A 4938-nucleotide genomic window follows, 5' to 3' on the forward strand; every position below is an offset into this window, starting at 1 on the left:
CTTGGTTAATTCAGCATTTCCAAGCCAAAATGGAGCATAGAACTTCTTTATGTGGAATGTCCACCTATACTGGGAGCAGTAGGATTGTTTACATAACACTGCTTTACAGTAATAGAGTGACTTTTACCTGGAAGCTGTTCTCACACCCGTATATACTATCACCATGGGGTAGGCTCTGTTATTATTCCTATTTAACAAATGGGGAAACTAAGGTTCAGAGAGATTAAATAACTTACCCAAGAGCACTCGGTTTGTAAGGAACAGCACCAGGATTTAAACTCAAGCAGACTGGGTCCCCGTCGCAACCATGGCTGAAGAACAACCTCAGGTTGAACTGTTCGTGAAGGCCGGCAGTGATGGGGCCAAGATTGGGAACTGCCCCTTCTCCCAGAGACTGTTCATGGTACTCTGGCTCAAAGGAGTAACCTTCAACGTAACCACTGTTGACACCAAGAGGCAGACCGAGACAGTACAGAAGCTGTGCCCAGGAGGGCAGCTCCCATTCCTTCTGTATGGCACTGAAGTACACACAGACACCAACAAGATTGAGGAGTTTCTGGAGGCAGTGCTGTGCCCTCCCAGGTACCCCAAGCTGGCAGCTCTGAACCCTGAATCCAACACGGCTGGGCTGGACATATTTGCCAAATTTTCTGCTTACATCAAGAATTCAAACCTGGCACTCAATGATAATCTGGAGAAGGGGCTCCTGAAAGCCCTGAAAGTTTTAGACAATTACTTGACATCCCCCCTCCCAGAAGAAGTGGATGAGACCAGTGCTGAGGATGAGGGCATCTCACAGAGGAAGTTTCTGGATGGCAATGAGCTCACTCTGGCTGACTGCAACCTCTTGCCAAAACTCCACATAGTACAGGTGGTGTGTAAGAAATACAGGGGATTCTCCATCCCAGAGGTGTTCCGCGGAGTGCATCGGTACTTGCGTAATGCCTATGCTCGGGAAGAGTTTGCCTCCACCTGTCCAGATGATGAGGAGATCGAGCTGGCTTATGAGCAAGTGGCCAAGGCCCTCAAATAAGTCCCTCCTGAGGCTCCGTCTCTCCTCTCCATTTTCTCCACAAAGACACCAGCTGGTTTTCACGTGGCTACCCAAAGGACACACTTCAAAATGGCCAGTGGGCAGAGAATCCTGAAGCGCTTCTACAGGGCTGGCTGGGGGGCTGGAGGGGCTGGAGGGGATGATGGGGAATCTAGGTAAGATTTTTATTGTGGGGTGGTGCGGGTAGGGCAGTGTATTTCAGTAATAAAATACAGATTGGAAAAAAAAAAAATAAACTCAAGCAGACTAAGTCCAGAATCTAGGCTCTCAGCATCGCACTTGATCACCTCCAGCCAAGGTATAAATATCTTTCTGTGGCACAGGTAATGGGCACTCAAATGGCCAGTAATGTAGGTTCCAGCTCCTGGCCACCTCCCCACCTCTTTCCAGCTTGAAGACACCATTCATATTAGACACTGGAAAAAAATGACAAATATAATATAGCCCTAATCCTTACATGAATGACAATCAGGAAAGAAAAACAGACAAATAAACCAGTAAGTGCAACCCGTTGTGGTCCATACAGCAACAGAAGCATATCTTCAGGTGTTTTTAATTATTTCACAATCAGTTGGCAAAGCGACCAACCAATCAGAATGGAAGCTAACCATAGGGCCTCTGCAAAGTCCCAAAGGCTCCCTGCCCTACTGGCGTGCCTCCTTTCCTTGCCAAATTACGAGGTGGTCCAGAGAGTCCTAAGGTGAGGCCAAGATAACCAGGGTGTTGGAACACTGTGTGTGCCCAGAGCAATGGCTGTTTTCCAGCTATCACAGAAGCATTTCGATGTTTACGTAATTGACATGGAGCATGGCAGCCATATTAAGTCTGTATATGTCATGGGGGTGCCTGTCTATTGCATTCATTGTACCCTCACTGGGGCTGATGACTGAAGGTGGCAAGTTGGTTGAAATCAAGATATGGAATGTAGAAGTTGATCTTTCTCTCTCCTCCACCTTGCCCTGCTTCTCCTCCAGCCTGCAGCAGACTTGACCCGCTATCTACGTATTTGCCAAAGTGTGATATTCACACCATTTGTAGCACACACAATGACTTCAGATACACAAATGAGCTTTGGAGAATTCTAACAACTGTGTATATAAAACTTGCAAATCGATCCGTGATTTAGCAGATATTATTATTTAGAAAGAGACTACATTTTTTAGAGTTTTTAAAATACCTTAGATGAATAAGAGAAAGGCAAAAATGAAGCTATTAAACAAATGATTGGGTCTGGAAAAAGTTGCCCTATCTTTCCTGAGATGACTTTCTACCTTCACTGACATCTTTCTATACCAACTCTCCCTGACAAACTTAAAAAAAAATCTATTTTTTCACTTCATCCTACATTTCTAGTTCTCTTTTCCCCCTTCTTCAGACAAGGGTTATTGTAATTCCTTATTTGCAGGAATGAACTAATTGATTTCCATATTCATAGCAACTGGCAACCTTTGAAAGCCAGTAATAAAAACTCAAACTATCTGAAGGAAAATAAGAAAATTTATTGACCTAAGTATCCAAGCCACAGAGATGTGGGTCCAACTTCATGTATGACTGGATCCAGGGGCTAAGATATTTTTAGAACTGACACTTCCTTTCAGAGTGTTGGCCTCTCTCTGTCCTACAGCAGATAGATTTTTTGCCTATGACAGTCAACGTGGCAACACACAGCTCCAGGTTCACAACTTTACAATATTGAGTCCAATTAAAAATTTTCTAATATTCCCACTTAGAAAACATTAAGGAAAGACTATGTCTGGACAGAACTAAATCACGTATTGAATACCAATACATGGTTAGTGTGGAAAAAAAGCATTTCTCCAAAAGAAAGAAAACTTTACCAGAAAACTATGGGGTAAAATTTTAAAATTTCAACTCTATGGAATAAAGAGTGTCCTTTGTGATTTCATGCCAAAATTTGAGTGTTTGATATGCTTGCCTCATATTAAGGAGCCTCAGGCCCTTGAAGGGTAAGAAGTCCTATAAGAGTATGTGGAAAGGCTGTTCCCATATCCTACAAAGCGCTCCTAGGAGATTTATAGATGTGGAGATGCTTGAAGGATGAATAATAGATTGCTGGGTGAGTGGTAGGTAACAATCTAGGCAGAAGGAAGAGTATAGGAAAATTCAAGGAGGGATAAAATTACTCAACCTGAGGGAAAACAATGCTCATCAGCTGGTTGGCTTATTCCTTCCTCACCATTCCAGACAGAACTTGTGGTGGCTAAGACACAGGCAGAGAATCACTAGAGCAATAACAGAAGAAGGAACAAGAAGCAGCACTTGTCAGGATAGGCTAACTGCTGTAGAAATCAACTTAAAGGTGCAGGGGCTTAAGGCAATACAAAATGTGTCTTACGATACAGTCCAATGAGGTGGGAAGGAGCGGTGGGAGAGGAGTCTCTGCTCCACACAGTCATCCAGAGACCAAGGATTCTTTCAACCTGTGTTGCTGTTATTACTGAGCACAGTGGTCCCCAATCCTAGTGTGCATCAGAATCCAGAAGGCTTGTTAATCCGTGGATTGCTGGGCCCCACCTCCAGAGTTTCAGATTTAGTAGGTCATGGGTGTCTCCACACCCAGAATAAGTTTTTCACAAGTCCCTGGGGATGTGCATGTTAGTGGTCCAAGGACCCCGTTTTGAGAAGCGCTGTTACAGATCATCTAGGAACTGCCTTCAGCATTCAGCTGGTGGACGGGGACAACGACGCTTAGGGAAGGCACAACTGCTCTCAAATGCCTCGAATACCAAATACCTCAGCTTGAAGGTGGCAAACATCACTTCTGTTCACACTCTGTTGTTAAGAACTAGTCCCTCAGACCTACCTAGATACAGGAATTCTGAGAAATGCAGTCTAGCAATGTGTCAGAAAAAGGTGGAAAACACAATTTGGTGGGCACTAACAGTGTCACAGAGCATAACTGAATGAAAAGCTTCAAATAAGATATGAAAGGCCCTCCTAAGGGCAAAAAGTGATGATTTGACTCCTGGATTACGACCGATTGAAAAACAAACAAACAAACAAACAAACAAACAAACAGTAGTTTTAGATAATTAGATTCAGAAAATATCTTGATATTGCTGTTCAGCTCTTTTATTCTTTCATTTAAAAAAATAAAGATTTAGGGGGCACCTGGGTGGCTCAGTAGGTTAAGGGTTGACTCTTGATTTTGGCTCAGGTCATGATCTCGGGGTTGTGAGGCTGAGCCCCGCAGCGGACTCTGCTGGGTGTGGAGCTTGCTTAAGATAATCTCTCTCCTGGGTGGCTCAGTCAGTTGAATGCCTGACTCTTGGTTTCAGCTCAGCTCATGATCTCAGGATGGTGAGATCGAGCCCTATGTCGGGCTCCATGCTCAGTAAGGAGCCTGCTTGAAATTCTCTCCCACCCTCTGCCCCTCTCCCCACTCATGCTTGCTCTCTCTCTCTCTCAAATAAATAAATCTTTAAAAAAACAAAAAAGATGCTTTCCCTCTGTCTCTTTCTGCCTCCCTCCCTCTCTAAAAAAGAACTAAATAAGTGAAAAAATAAAGATCGAGGGTTCTTCTGGATACACTTGTTAGTTTGTACACACACACACACACACACACTTTAGTTCGCCTTGCATTCTGGTTTGCTTCCTCTTTAGAGTGGAGTTAGGTTGCTTCAAGTCTTTTCCAGAAGTAGGCAGACTGTAAGTTATATATAAAAAAAAATGTATATGCTTAAATAAAAGTTGTTTTCCATTGGGGGAGGGGTTGGCAGGTTTGTAAGCTTCATTTCAGTTTGGGGTTTACAATTCAGTTAATGTTTTTGCTAAACTCATCTTTGCCTTTCACTAACATAATGAGAATTTGAAGAGTGGAAACATCCTCTGCTGCTCATTACAGGAAGGCCCTGCTGCATATT

At 43.5% G+C, this 4938-nt stretch overlaps 1 pseudogene; it reads left to right on the plus strand.

Moving 5' to 3' along the window:
- Positions 1-294: 294 nt before the first annotated feature.
- LOC144323415 (chloride intracellular channel protein 1 pseudogene) lies at positions 295-1200 on the plus strand (annotated as a pseudogene).
- The last annotated feature ends 3738 nt before the right edge of the window (positions 1201-4938 follow it).

The sequence above is a fragment of the Canis aureus genome, chromosome 11, assembly GCF_053574225.1.
Source record: "Canis aureus isolate CA01 chromosome 11, VMU_Caureus_v.1.0, whole genome shotgun sequence".
NCBI lineage: Eukaryota > Metazoa > Chordata > Mammalia > Carnivora > Canidae > Canis > Canis aureus.